Below are 14,791 nucleotides of genomic sequence, written 5' to 3'. Positions count from 1 at the left end.
TCTTTCTTTCTTGCTGTCTTTCTTTCTTTTATTCACATGTGGTGATGATGTAGACAGCAGCAGTTTGTTTCCTGGGAGCATGCAGCTAACCAGACAAGTGTGGTGGAACATGTCCCTATGCCAGGTCCTTCTTAGCCAGCCATATACTCTGGCTTCTCTTCAGTTCGAATAAATCTTTCTAAGACTAAGGCTTAGAGGGTAGTGGCATTGCCCGCTCCCTCCGAGGGTCTGTGAGAGGTTTGTTCGGGTGAGGAGGAACAGAATTTTTTTTATTTTTGACTGGCTTTCTTCAGCTCGGCAACTTTTTGGAAGACTAATGCTCAGTCTGGTTTTGGCTTGCCCAATCCAGGCCGAGGGTCTTTCAAGATTTTGTTGACTGTTGAGAGCAGTTTTTTCTTTTTCAGGCGGTTCCCGTTTTTTTCTTTTTCAGGCGGTTCCGGCTTTTCCAGACGTTCCTGGAGTTAGAGAGAAGGAGGACCTACCATCCAGACGACCTTTGAGGACCCTTTGATGACCTAGACGACCTCATCCCCAGCCCTTGATTGTAATCGAGATCCAGACCGAGAGAGCAGCAGGCGCCCAGCAGAGGGCGCCATCTGGGAGGAGCAGAGGGCGGCCCCGGACCCCGAGGAGGCGTCACAGCCACGATTCTTCCTACGTGGTCTCGGTGCCAAGCAGCGCCCCCTACTCCGCCAGGGAAGGACACCGTTCACCTGGGGAGGGGGTCCCTCTTGCGAGGCGACCATCTCCTCAGGGACTAAAGTAATAGTTCCTTCAACTGCCCAGATTTGCTGCTTACGTTGTCTCTTTTCCATAGAGAGAGACAACCCGGACGTCCAGAGGCTTCTCCCACCCCAATCGGAGGAGCCAGCTGAAGGATGGCGTTCCGGCCAACCCAGGAAACCAGGAGGCACAATGCGGTGCGCTTCACAAGAAACAAGCAAGATGAAACGGAACCAGGACTGACGAGACTGGAGTTCAGCCGGACCATTCTTCAGAGGGGTATGGGTTTTTCCCCTTCTGACTTGAATTGTTTGGTGAAATTGCCAGGGCTTAAGGAAGTGTTTGAGGTCAGTTTTAGGAACCCCCAAAAGTTACAAGAAATGTGGTCCTTTTGGGGGGAGAATAAATATCTCGCTCCATACAAAGAATTTTGTGTGGATGCACTGACAGACAGAGAAATGAAAGTTGTTACTGTCCAATTTTTCAATGAGGCTGTTAGCGACTATGATATTACAACATGGCTTAACCGCTATGGGAGGGTGTCATCAGAAGGGAGGAAAATTACAGATGAAGATGGGGTTTGGACAGGAGCCAGAAAGTGGCTGGTACGCCTTAATGTTGATCCATCGGGCATTGGAGGCGTCCGCCACATTCCAAACTCCATAGTGTTAGGGCCCAACAGAGGGCTGGTATTCTATAATGGGATGCCAAAACTCTGCAGGAAATGTGGGGAATTAGGACACCTGACGGCCGCGTGTACTGTAGTCAAGTGCAGGAACTGCGGCGCCCCCCACGAGACCAGCCACTGCTGAGAAGAGAGGCAGTGCAATTTGTGTGGAAAGAAGGGGCACCTGTTTAAGGACTGCCCCTCTTCCTATGCCAACATGGCCAGAGCCAGCAAGGCAAACATGAACAAGCCAAGGCCTGAGCAGGAAGAGGGAGCAAGTAACAAAGATCAGTCCACATCACCACCAACAGTATCCAAGACCCAGACTCGAAGGGAGGTAAGGGGGTCCCGGACGTTGTGCAGCTCACCCGAGTGCAGGGGCTCACGCAAACTATCAAGAACATCCAGGCTCTGGACAGGAAGGTATGTTACATGAATCGTTTCTATTTTGCCACCTGTCTCAGGGCCTTGGGCCTCTGCACTATTGATAACACCGTGCCGTACTCCTGGGACCCCCCATTGTATTATAGAACCTTATGGGACACTATATATAAATTGGGCTCAGATAAAGCAAAATTGGCCTCCTGGGAATACAAGGCTGTAACTAAATATCTTGCCGGTTCCCAGGAAATTGAAAAAGTAGCTACTTTCTCCCTCACCCAAAGCCAAAAAATCTGGGAGAATGTGTCTCACAGCTGCCTCAGTAATGTCCAGAAGGATATAGCATGGAACACCGTCCACAGTGCACTCCCCACTCGAGCGTTCATGTTCAGGAGGGGACTAGCCCAAGTAGAAACATGCCCCTATGCAAAGTGCCGCAAGAGAGAAACACCAGCCCATATCTTCTGGGAGTGTGATGTGGCTGGCAGTGTCTGGCTCTCTGTCTCTGTCTTCCTAAACAGGTTTGCTGACACGGCCAAGATGACCGCTGAGACTGTGCTCTATGGGCCTGCGGGAGGAATCGATACCAGCACAGCTAAGTGCGTTTGGCGTGTCATCAATGTTGTCAAGCAGATCCTGTGGGAAGGCCGTAACGTCTGTGTCTATCACAAGCAGGAGCTAGACACTATCACCACGACCAGAAGGGCACAAACTCTTATCAAGGACTTTGTAATTCTGGACATCCGGACCCTCGGGAAGGACAAGGCCTGCGCGGAGTGGAGGATCGCCGGACTTCAGGACGTGAAGATGGAATAAAGGAAAAAACTGGAACCGCTAGCTCCTAGGAGCGGGACTACGGGGCACCGCTAAGCCTTTTATTTATTTTGTCATGCCAGCATTCCGCCCTTTTTAGCTGGCATGACCGTTTTTTCAACGGTGCCCTGGTTTTATGTAGTCTTTTTGTTTCAGTTTTATGGACTTTTATTTGATTTACGTTGAATGTTTTATTTGATTTTGTTTTGTTTTGTTTTATGTATCTTAAGATTTTTAATGTAAACTATTAAAAGTTACATTTTAAGTGTTTTAAAATTTTAGAATTTTAACTCACTGTTCTATACACTGTCCCTTTTCCCCTGTCCCTGTTTTAGATCTAGTTTTATGTTCACTTTTGAACTTTTTTAGAGAGCACTCCCCGGCCCTCACAAACACTGGTTTTTTATAGATGGTTCTTTTTTTCCAGTCACTTTTAAAGCAGCACAGGTTTTTTTCATGTTGATTTTAATCTGTGTCTGTTTTAACCATGTACAAAGCACAATTGTCTTGGTGTTTTTAAATGTATTTTAAATGCTTTTAAAACAAAATGTATGTCTGTATGCATGAATGTCATCTTTAAAAGAAATGTAAAATGAATGAAAAAAACGAATGGGTGTAAATGTAAAAAATGTAAAATCTCTTTCTCTCTTTCTTTCTCTCTTTCTCGTATCTGTTCTTATCAGTTTAATATCTGATACGTCCCCTATCAGGGGACCATATATTAAATTGATTTTTGGAATCGGGAGATGGAACAGGGGCTTGCTCTGTCCACTCCACGCATCGGCCCGGTATTGCAGTACCTCCGGGAACGGTGCACACCTTTCTCTAACGTTGGTCAAAGTCAGATCTGGATCTCTCCTGTGAGCATTTTGTCTACCCCTGCTGGAGGGAGAGTGCCAGTGTTGATGCAAGTTTTCCCGCCGTTTTACTTCTTTTTTTTTTCTTTCTCTCTTTCTTTCTTTCTCTCTTTCTTTCTCTCTTTCTCTCTTTCTTTCTCTCTTTCTTTCTTGCTGTCTTTCTTTCTTTTATTCACATGTGGTGATGATGTAGACAGCAGCAGGTTGTTTCCTGGGAGCATGCAGCTAACCAGACAAGTGTGGTGGAACATGTCCCTATGCCAGGACCTTCTTAGCAAGCCAGCCAGCCAGCGAGGCACAGTTGTAGTTACCCAAGGCACCTTGCACAGCATAGCAGCTTGGCATGACTATTTGTAAGACGCACTCCGCCAGTTTATGTTTTGTTTTTGGTGTTATGTGTGTGTTTTTGCTTTGTTTTGTTTCCTCCTGCTTAAATTGCCCATTTCCCCTCTGGAAGCAGCAGCCCGTTTTTTGGGGGTCTGCTTGTGCTTGGAATTTTGCACCCACCTTTGAATCCCCCTGTGCCGTCCGGGCTGGGGGGCCCCGGGCAAGGGCCAAGTCGCCATCGCTTCTCGGCCTTTTGGCTAAGATCAAGTGTAGTATCTGTTCTTATCAGTTTAATATCTGATACGTCCCCTATCAGGGGACCATATATTAAATTGATTTTTGGAATCGGGAGATGGAACAGGGGCTTGCTCCGTCCACTCCACGCATCGGCCCGGTATTGCAGTACCTCCGGGAACGGTGCACACCTTTCTCTAACGTTGGTCAAAGTCAGATCTGGATCTCTCCTGTGAGCATTTTGTCTACCCCTGCTGGAGGGAGAGTGCCAGTGTTGATGCAAGTTTTCCCGCCGTTTTACTTCTTTTTTTTTCTTTCTCTCTTTCTTTCTTTCTCTCTTTCTTTCTCTCTTTCTCTCTTTCTTTCTCTCTTTCTTTCTTGCTGTCTTTCTTTCTTTTATTCACATGTGGTGATGATGTAGACAGCAGCAGGTTGTTTCCTGGGAGCATGCAGCTAACCAGACAAGTGTGGTGGAACATGTCCCTATGCCAGGACCTTCTTAGCAAGCCAGCCAGCCAGCGAGGCACAGTTGTAGTTACCCAAGGCACCTTGCACAGCATAGCAGCTTGGCATGACTATTTGTAAGACGCACTCCGCCAGTTTATGTTTTGTTTTTGGTGTTATGTGTGTATTTTTGCTTTGTTTTGTTTCCTCCTGCTTAAATTGCACATTTCCCCTCTGGAAGCAGCAGCCCGTTTTTTGGGGGTCTGCTTGTGCTTGGAATTTTGCACCCACCTTTGAATCCCCCTGTGCCGTCCGGGCTGGGGGGCCCCGGGCAAGGGCCAAGTCGCCATCGCTTCTCGGCCTTTTGGCTAAGATCAAGTGTAGTATCTGTTCTTATCAGTTTAATATCTGATACGTCCCCTATCAGGGGACCATATATTAAATTGATTTTTGGAATCGGGAGATGGAACAGGGGCTTGCTCCGTCCACTCCACGCATCGGCCCGGTATTGCAGTACCTCCGGGAACGGTGCACACCTTTCTCTAACGTTGGTCAAAGTCAGATCTGGATCTCTCCTGTGAGCATTTTGTCTACCCCTGCTGGAGGGAGAGTGCCAGTGTTGATGCAAGTTTTCCCGCCGTTTTACTTCTTTTTTTTTCTTTCTCTCTTTCTTTCTTTCTCTTTCTTTCTCTCTTTCTTTCTTGCTGTCTTTCTTTCTTTTATTCACATGTGGTGATGATGTAGACAGCAGCAGTTTGTTTCCTGGGAGCATGCAGCTAACCAGACAAGTGTGGTGGAACATGTCCCTATGCCAGGTCCTTCTTAGCCAGCCATATACTCTGGCTTCTCTTCAGTTCGAATAAATCTTTCTAAGACTAAGGTTTAGAGGGTAGTGGCATTGCCCGCTCCCTCCGAGGGTCTGTGAGAGGTTTGTTCGGGTGAGGAGGAACAGAATTTTTTTTATTTTTGACTGGCTTTCTTCAGCTCGGCAACTTTTTGGAAGACTAATGCTCAGTCTGGTTTTGGCTTGCCCAATCCAGGCCGAGGGTCTTTCAAGATTTTGTTGACTGTTGAGAGCAGTTTTTTCTTTTTCAGGCGGTTCCCGTTTTTTTCTTTTTCAGGCGGTTCCGGCTTTTCCAGACGTTCCTGGAGTTAGAGAGAAGGAGGACCTACCATCCAGACGACCTTTGAGGACCCTTTGATGACCTAGACGACCTCATCCCCAGCCCTTGATTGTAATCGAGATCCAGACCGAGAGAGCAGCAGGCGCCCAGCAGAGGGCGCCATCTGGGAGGAGCAGAGGGCGGCCCCGGACCCCGAGGAGGCGTCACAGCCACGATTCTTCCTACGTGGTCTCGGTGCCAAGCAGCGCCCCCTACTCCGCCAGGGAAGGACACCGTTCACCTGGGGAGGGGGTCCCTCTTGCGAGGCGACCATCTCCTCAGGGACTAAAGTAATAGTTCCTTCAACTGCCCAGATTTGCTGCTTACGTTGTCTCTTTTCCGTAGAGAGAGACAACCCGGATGTCCAGAGGCTTCTCCCACCCCAATCGGAGGAGCCAGCTGAAGGATGGCGTTCCGGCCAACCCAGGAAACCAGGAGGCACAATGCGGTGCGCTTCACAAGAAACAAGCAAGATGAAACGGAACCAGGACTGACGAGACTGGAGTTCAGCCGGACCATTCTTCAGAGGGGTATGGGTTTTTCCCCTTCTGACTTGAATTGTTTGGTGAAATTGCCAGGGCTTAAGGAAGTGTTTGAGGTCAGTTTTAGGAACCCCCAAAAGTTACAAGAAATGTGGTCCTTTTGGGGGGAGAATAAATATCTCGCTCCATACAAAGAATTTTGTGTGGATGCACTGACAGACAGAGAAATGAAAGTTGTTACTGTCCAATTTTTCAATGAGGCTGTTAGCGACTATGATATTACAACATGGCTTAACCGCTATGGGAGGGTGTCATCAGAAGGGAGGAAAATTACAGATGAAGATGGGGTTTGGACAGGAGCCAGAAAGTGGCTGGTACGCCTTAATGTTGATCCATCGGGCATTGGAGGCGTCCGCCACATTCCAAACTCCATAGTGTTAGGGCCCAACAGAGGGCTGGTATTCTATAATGGGATGCCAAAACTCTGCAGGAAATGTGGGGAATTAGGACACCTGGCGGCCGCGTGTACTGTAGTCAAGTGCAGGAACTGCGGCGCCCCCCACGAGACCAGCCACTGCAGAGAAGAGAGGCAGTGCAATTTGTGTGGAAAGAAGGGGCACCTGTTTAAGGACTGCCCCTCTTCCTATGCCAACATGGCCAGAGCCAGCAAGGCAAACATGAACAAGCCTAGGCCTGAGCAGGAAGAGGGAGCAAGTAACAAAGATCAGTCCACATCACCACCAACAGTATCCAAGACCCAGACTCCAGCACCACCATCATCACCAGCACCCCCTCACCCCCCCGCCCCCGAGACATGTCCCGTTTTACGAGGACCCCTTCCCCCAGCCCAGAGAGAGAGTACAACAGCCACTCCACTAGCTCCTCCAGTAGCTCCTCTGATGCAGAACACGAGTCAGGGAGGGAGCCCGGACCCAGCAGCGGCCCCCCCCTGAGTAGGGCCCTCTCAGCGCCAGCACTCCCCCTCGGCTCTCGTTATGACGCCATAAGGATTGAGTCCGTGGGGGAGGAAAGCAAAAGCGACAGTGAAAGTGAGAGTGAGAAGGAGGGGAAGGGAGTGAAGAACCAGCAGAGGGTGGGGAAAAGAAAGGGTAGAGACGAGGGGGGGAAAGAAAGAAGATCAGGATCAAAGACAGCAAGTTGCAGGTGGCCCCCATAGATCCAAAACCAGCTAATGTCCACACAAAGTCCCCAGTCTTGCCCTCGCAGGCAGAGACGGAGGCGAGTGGGACGGCTACACTGCCACCTAGTGGGCAGGTAGCAGCCAGCCAGGGCATCCCCAGCCAGCCTTCCCAGTCGTTGGCACAAACCCTAGCACACCTCGCAGAAGAGGTGTTCACTAATGCACCGAGGGAGAGGTCGGGGTCAACACCTTCCCTGACCAGCAGTACCTCTGTAGCAATGACCCTCTTCAAGCGAAGGGCCTCCCTTCAAAGCATCCTTGACCCCCTCCCTTGTATGGGCAAAACCAGGGGCCCCCTAGAGGTCCTCCTAGATACAGCACTGGAGGACATGGGAATACCCCTGGACACGGTAAGCCAGAAGTCTGCTAACAGCTCCAATTCAACAGACGGTAACAGCCAAAGAATGCTGTCTGTCATAACCCCCCCCCAGGACAAAGCTGACCCACACGTTCCGAGGGGCCCTGAGCAAGTTCCACCAGACTTACCTTGTGGGGAGTTGAATAGCCCCAACAACTCCACGTACTGTGCATATAAAGACGGTGCCTTCTTGGACGAGGCAGCAGTGAGTACCTTCTCAGGGGTGATGGGAGTTGCAAATAAGCCCAAGCCCCCTCGAAGCAAGCGTAGAGCTAAGAGTAGGAAGAGTGTCCCGACCTCCCAATCATAGTCGCTATGGGGTGGACGCAGCGACTCCTTTTCTTGTTAGCTACCCTGATGGCCCTGATATGTGTGTCTGTTAATGTCAGGAGCATCAGGGAGACACAAAAAAGATTTGATGTACTAAACTATCTAGCTAACTTGAAAGCAGATCTCATCTTTCTGCAGGAGTGTGGTATTTCGTCGAGCCCTGATTATAGGGACCTGAAGGAGAGTTGGACCCTGGGGGACTCCTTCTGGTCGGGCTCCAACATAGCCAGAGCCGACGGAGTAGGTATCCTGTTTAAAAACCCATTTATTACCTCCCGCAGCAGCAGGGAGGTAGAACCTGGTAGAATTCTGAGCGTGGATGTGACATACAACAACACTCCCCTCAGACTGGTCAATGTCTACGCACCCACTAACCAAAACGAAAGAGTTCAATTTTTTCCACAGCTGCGTCCACTCCTGCTGAGGAACGTACCCGTCATCGTGTCAGGTGACTTCAATTGTGCTCTGAGGGACGTAGACCGGAGCAGGCCACGCAACGACCGCTCTAGTAGAGTTTTGTCCTCCGTAATATCTGATTTCTCCCTGTGTGATGCAGGTAAGGACCTGGTGCCTCCCTTTACCTGGGTGAGCTCATCTGGGACCTCCTTCTCCCGTATAGATCTCGTCCTGCATACCAGCTCCCTTACGAAGATGGCAGTAGACACCCAGGCCGTCTTCTTCTCTGGTAACATTGCAGGTCCCTCAGACCTCCCAGATGGGGTCAGGGGTCTGGAAATTAAACACCTCCTTACTCGATGACCCCTCCATAGCTGCAGCCTATAAGAGCAGGCTTGTTGAGTGGACCACTTTGCGTGACCTATTCAACTCCCCTATAGAGTGGTGGGAGATGGTCAAAATGAGAACTAAGGGTTATTTCATAGCAGCAGGCAAGAGGAAAGCAAAAGAAAGGAGGGCCAAATATAAATACCTGAATGCTGCCCTCCAGCGTCTGAGCCTGCTTCAGCTTCGGGGGTTCCCTGTAAGCGACGAGATAGCCCAGACCAAGCTAGATCTTTCAGTGCTTTGTAGGGAGGAACAACGAAAGGTCATGCACAATGCAAAAGTGCAAAAAATGGAGGAAGACGAAAAGTGTACTCGCTTCTTCTTCCAGAAAACGAGGGAGAAGCGGCACTTGATGTCCTCCATGCTCGACAGCAGGGGGAGGATAGTAGAGGATAGTGAGGGAGTGAAAAAAGTGGTAGAGAACTTCTATAGGGACCTGTATAACATCAAAGCTACAGATGACACCCTGATAGAGTGGTTCCTGAGCCAGTTGGAGCCTGACTCAGTGCGGGACGACGAGGAGGAGGAGAAGGACCCAGAACTCACGCTGGAGGAGCTCACCCAGGCGGTTAAGACCATGAACACCGGTAAGACGCCAGGTCCAGATGGCATCCCGGGTGAGTATTACCATCTTTTTTGGGACACGCTAAAAGTCCATTTAGCGGAGGTCTACAGAGCGGTCTACAGGGAGAAGCGGTTGGGCCCTTCTATGCGGGAGAGTGTAATTACTCTCCTTCATAAGAAAGGGGAAGTTAAAGATCTACGGAATTGGCGCCCAATCAGCCTCCTTTGCGTGGATTACAAGATACTAGCCAAAGCTCTGATGCTCCGGCTACAAGTACACCTCCCTTTGGTCATTGGCCCTGACCAGGCTTGTGGCGTCCCAGGGAGGTCCATCACGGATATTTTAATGTTAACAAGGGACATTCTGGCTTATTCTAGAGAACGGAACCATCCCCTCTGCCTGTTCAACCTTGACCAGGAGAAGGCGTTCGATAGGGTAAGCCATGAATATATGTACAAAGTGATGGACCAGATGAAATTCGCTCCTGGACTTAGGGAGTGGGTTAAAACCATATATACAAACATTAGTACCCGAGTCTTGGTGAACAGGCACCTGACTGGTAAAATATCTATCCAGTCAGGGGTCAGACAGGGTTGCCCACTATCCCCACTGCTATATGTCGTGTGCATTGAACCCCTCCTGCAGGCAATTCGTAGGGATACCAATATAACTGGTTTCCAGCTGCCTGGATCCAACAGGGTCCAGGTCAAAACAACAGCATATATGGACGATGTGACACTCATTTGCACCAACACATCGTCGGTACCTCGGATTACTAATATCCTTGAGAAGTACTGCACGGCGACCGGGGCAGTGATTAATAAGTCCAAGAGCGAAGTCTACGTGTCTAAAAATTGGCAGGTAGATAGGGAACTGTCGGACATGTACCCTGTCAAAAAGGACAAAATCAAGATTCTGGGCCTCATTTTCGAGAACAATAGCTCGGGGGCCCAGAGCTGGACGGCGGCCATTAACCAGGTCCGTAAAAAGATTGGCGGATGGAGCACAAGATCCTTAACAATGACGGGTAGAGTATTAATAACCAAGTCTATACTGTTCCCCATCCTCTCTTATGTAGGAAAAATCTTTCCCCCAGACAGGACCACCAAAAAAGTGGTGGACCGCATTATCCACCGCTTTATCTGGGGCAGCAAGATGGAGAGGGTAAAGCGAGCCACCCTGAGTAAAGCCGACAAGAAGGGAGGTAAGGGGGTCCCGGACGTTGTGCAGCTCACCCGAGTGCAGGGGCTCACGCAAACTATCAAGAACATCCAGGCCCTGGACAGGAAGGTATGTTACATGAATCGTTTCTATTTTGCCACCTGTCTCAGGGCCTTGGGCCTCTGCACTATTGATAACACCGTGCCGTACTCCTGGGACCCCCCATTGTATTATAGAACCTTAAGGGACACTATATATAAATTGGGCTTAGATAAAGCAAAATTGGCCTCCTGGGAATACAAGGCTGTAACTAAATATCTTGCCGGTTCCCAGGAAATTGAAAAAGTAGCTACTTTCTCCCTCACCCAAAGCCAAAAAATCTGGGAGAATGTGTCTCACAGCTGCCTCAGTAATGTCCAGAAGGATATAGCATGGAACACCGTCCACAGTGCACTCCCCACTCGAGCGTTCATGTTCAGGAGGGGACTAGCCCAAGTAGAAACATGCCCCTATGCAAAGTGCCGCAAGAGAGAAACACCAGCCCATATCTTCTGGGAGTGTGATGTGGCTGGCAGTGTCTGGCTCTCTGTCTCTGTCTTCCTAAACAGGTTTGCTGACACGGCCAAGATGACCGCTGAGACTGTGCTCTATGGGCCTGCGGGAGGAATCGATACCAGCACAGCTAAGTGCGTTTGGCGTGTCATCAATGTTGTCAAGCAGATCCTGTGGGAAGGCCGTAACGTCTGTGTCTATCACAAGCAGGAGCTAGACACTATCACCACGACCAGAAGGGCACAAACTCTTATCAAGGACTTTGTAATTCTGGACATCCGGACCCTCGGGAAGGACAAGGCCTGCGCGGAGTGGAGGATCGCCGGACTTCAGGACGTGAAGATGGAATAAAGGAAAAAACTGGAACCGCTAGCTCCTAGGAGCGGGACTACGGGGCACCGCTAAGCCTTTTATTTATTTTGTCATGCCAGCATTCCGCCCTTTTTAGCTGGCATGACCGTTTTTGAACGGTGCCCTGGTTTTATGTAGTCTTTTTGTTTCAGTTTTATGGACTTTTATTTGATTTATGTTGAATGTTTTATTTGATTTTGTTTTGTTTTGTTTTATGTATCTTTAAGATTTTTAATGTAAACTATTAAAAGTTACATTTTAAGTGTTTTAAAATTTTAGAATTTTAACTCACTGTTCCACACACTGTCCCTTTTCCCCTGTCCCTGTTTTAGTAATATAGTTTTATGTTCACTTTTGAACTTTTAGAGAGCACTCCCCGGCCCTCACAAGCACTGGTTTTTTATAGATGGTTCTTTTTTTCCAGTCACTTTTAAAACAGCACAGGTTTTTTTCATGTTGATTTTAATCTGTGTCTGTTTTAACCATGTACAAAGCACAATTGTCTTGGTGTTTTTAAATGTGTTTTAAATGCTTTTAAAACAAAATGTATGTCTGTATGCATGAATGTCATCTTTAAAAGAAATGTAAAATGAATGAAAAAACGAATGGGTGTAAATGTAAAAAATGTAAAATCTCAATAAAAGAGTATTAATATCTGATACGTCCCCTATCAGGGGACCATATATTAAATTGATTTTTGGAATCGGGAGATGGAACAGGGGCTTGCTCCGTCCACTCCACGCATCGGCCCGGTATTGCAGTACCTCCGGGAACGGTGCACACCTTTCTCTAACGTTGGTCAAAGTCAGATCTGGATCTCTCCTGTGAGCATTTTGTCTACCCCTGCTGGAGGGAGAGTGACAGTGTTGATGCAAGTTTTCCCGCCGTTTTACTTCTTTTTTTTTCTTTCTCTCTTTCTTTCTTTCTCTCTTTCTTTCTCTCTTTCTCTCTTTCTTTCTCTCTTTCTTTCTTGCTGTCTTTCTTTCTTTTATTCACATGTGGTGATGATGTAGACAGCAGCAGGTTGTTTCCTGGGAGCATGCAGCTAACCAGACAAGTGTGGTGGAACATGTCCCTATGCCAGGACCTTCTTAGCAAGCCAGCCAGCCAGCGAGGCACAGTTGTAGTTACCCAAGGCACCTTGCACAGCATAGCAGCTTGGCATGACTATTTGTAAGACGCACTCCGCCAGTTTATGTTTTGTTTTTGGTGTTATGTGTGTGTTTTTGCTTTGTTTTGTTTCCTCCTGCTTAAATTGCACATTTCCCCTCTGGAAGCAGCAGCCCGTTTTTTGGGGGTCTGCTTATGCTTGGAATTTTGCACCCACCTTTGAATCCCCCTGTGCCGTCCGGGCAAGGGGGCCCCGGGCAAGGGCCAAGTCGCCATCGCTTCTCGGCCTTTTGGCTAAGATCAAGTGTAGTATCTGTTCTTATCAGTTTAATATCTGATACGTCCCCTATCAGGGGACCATATATTAAATTGATTTTTGGAATCGGGAGATGGAACAGGGGCTTGCTCCGTCCACTCCACGCATCGGCCCGGTATTGCAGTACCTCCGGGAACGGTGCACACCTTTCTCTAACGTTGGTCAAAGTCAGATCTGGATCTCTCCTGTGAGCATTTTGTCTACCCCTGCTGGAGGGAGAGTGCCAGTGTTGATGCAAGTTTTACCGCCGTTTTACTTCTTTTTTTTTCTTTCTCTCTTTCTTTCTTTCTCTTTCTTTCTCTCTTTCTTTCTTGCTGTCTTTCTTTCTTTTATTCACATGTGGTGATGATGTAGACAGCAGCAGTTTGTTTCCTGGGAGCATGCAGCTAACCAGACAAGTGTGGTGGAACATGTCCCTATGCCAGGTCCTTCTTAGCCAGCCATATACTCTGGCTTCTCTTCAGTTCGAATAAATCTTTCTAAGACTAAGGCTTAGAGGGTAGTGGCATTGCCCGCTCCCTCCGAGGGTCTGTGAGAGGTTTGTTCGGGTGAGGAGGAACAGAATTTTTTTTATTTTTGACTGGCTTTCTTCAGCTCGGCAACTTTTTGGAAGACTAATGCTCAGTCTGGTTTTGGCTTGCCCAATCCAGGCCGAGGGTCTTTCAAGATTTTGTTGACTGTTGAGAGCAGTTTTTTCTTTTTCAGGCGGTTCCCGTTTTTTTCTTTTTCAGGCGGTTCCGGCTTTTCCAGACGTTCCTGGAGTTAGAGAGAAGGAGGACCTACCATCCAGACGACCTTTGAGGACCCTTTGATGACCTAGACGACCTCATCCCCAGCCCTTGATTGTAATCGAGATCCAGACCGAGAGAGCAGCAGGCGCCCAGCAGAGGGCGCCATCTGGGAGGAGCAGAGGGCGGCCCCGGACCCCGAGGAGGCGTCACAGCCACGATTCTTCCTACGTGGTCTCGGTGCCAAGCAGCGCCCCCTACTCCGTCAGGGAAGGACACCGTTCACCTGGGGAGGGGGTCCCTCTTGCGAGGCGACCATCTCCTCAGGGACTAAAGTAATAGTTCCTTCAACTGCCCAGATTTGCTGCTTACGTTGTCTCTTTTCCGTAGAGAGAGACAACCCGGATGTCCAGAGGCTTCTCCCACCCCAATCGGAGGAGCCAGCTGAAGGATGGCGTTCCGGCCAACCCAGGAAACAAGGAGGCACAATGCGGTGCGCTTCACAAGAAACAAGCAAGATGAAACGGAACCAGGACTGACGAGACTGGAGTTCAGCCGGACCATTCTTCAGAGGGGTATGGGTTTTTCCCCTTCTGACTTGAATTGTTTGGTGAAATTGCCAGGGCTTAAGGAAGTGTTTGAGGTCAGTTTTAGGAACCCCCAAAAGTTACAAGAAATGTGGTCCTTTTGGGGGGAGAATAAATATCTCGCTCCATACAAAGAATTTTGTGTGGATGCACTGACAGACAGAGAAATGAAAGTTGTTACTGTCCAATTTTTCAATGAGGCTGTTAGCGACTATGATATTACAACATGGCTTAACCGCTATGGGAGGGTGTCATCAGAAGGGAGGAAAATTACAGATGAAGATGGGGTTTGGACAGGAGCCAGAAAGTGGCTGGTACGCCTTAATGTTGATCCATCGGGCATTGGAGGCGTCCGCCACATTCCAAACTCCATAGTGTTAGGGCCCAACAGAGGGCTGGTATTCTATAATGGGATGCCAAAACTCTGCAGGAAATGTGGGGAATTAGGACACCTGGCGGCCGCGTGTACTGTAGTCAAGTGCAGGAACTGCGGCGCCCCCCACGAGACCAGCCACTGCAGAGAAGAGAGGCAGTGCAATTTGTGTGGAAAGAAGGGGCACCTGTTTAAGGACTGCCCCTCTTCCTATGCCAACATGGCCAGAGCCAGCAAGGCAAACATGAACAAGCCTAGGCCTGAGCAGGAAGAGGGAGCAAGTAA

The 14,791-nt window shown here is 48.9% G+C and overlaps 4 non-coding genes and 1 pseudogene across 4 annotated transcripts; all 5 read left to right on the top strand.

Moving 5' to 3' along the window:
• The first annotated feature begins 3,219 nt into the window (after positions 1-3,219).
• On the top strand, positions 3,220-3,406 carry LOC131738436 (U2 spliceosomal RNA). The gene has a single exon (XR_009329963.1). It is a non-coding gene; the product is annotated as a U2 spliceosomal RNA (small nuclear RNA).
• A 599-nt stretch (positions 3,407-4,005) lies between these two features.
• On the top strand, positions 4,006-4,196 carry LOC131738915 (U2 spliceosomal RNA). Its single transcript, XR_009330083.1, has one exon. It is a non-coding gene; the product is annotated as a U2 spliceosomal RNA (small nuclear RNA).
• Positions 4,197-4,794: 598 nt separating this feature from the next.
• On the top strand, positions 4,795-4,985 carry LOC131738914 (U2 spliceosomal RNA). Its single transcript, XR_009330082.1, has one exon. It is a non-coding gene; the product is annotated as a U2 spliceosomal RNA (small nuclear RNA).
• Positions 4,986-12,023: 7,038 nt separating this feature from the next.
• LOC131738676 (U2 spliceosomal RNA) lies at positions 12,024-12,178 on the top strand (annotated as a pseudogene).
• Positions 12,179-12,776: 598 nt separating this feature from the next.
• On the top strand, positions 12,777-12,967 carry LOC131738913 (U2 spliceosomal RNA). Its single transcript, XR_009330081.1, has one exon. It is a non-coding gene; the product is annotated as a U2 spliceosomal RNA (small nuclear RNA).
• The last annotated feature ends 1,824 nt before the right edge of the window (positions 12,968-14,791 follow it).

This window comes from Acipenser ruthenus, chromosome 10 (assembly GCF_902713425.1).
Source record: "Acipenser ruthenus chromosome 10, fAciRut3.2 maternal haplotype, whole genome shotgun sequence".
Classification (NCBI taxonomy): Eukaryota; Metazoa; Chordata; class Actinopteri; order Acipenseriformes; family Acipenseridae; genus Acipenser; species Acipenser ruthenus.
The sequence above is the reverse complement of the archived record's forward strand: the minus strand, read 5'-3'. Positions and strand labels throughout refer to the sequence as shown.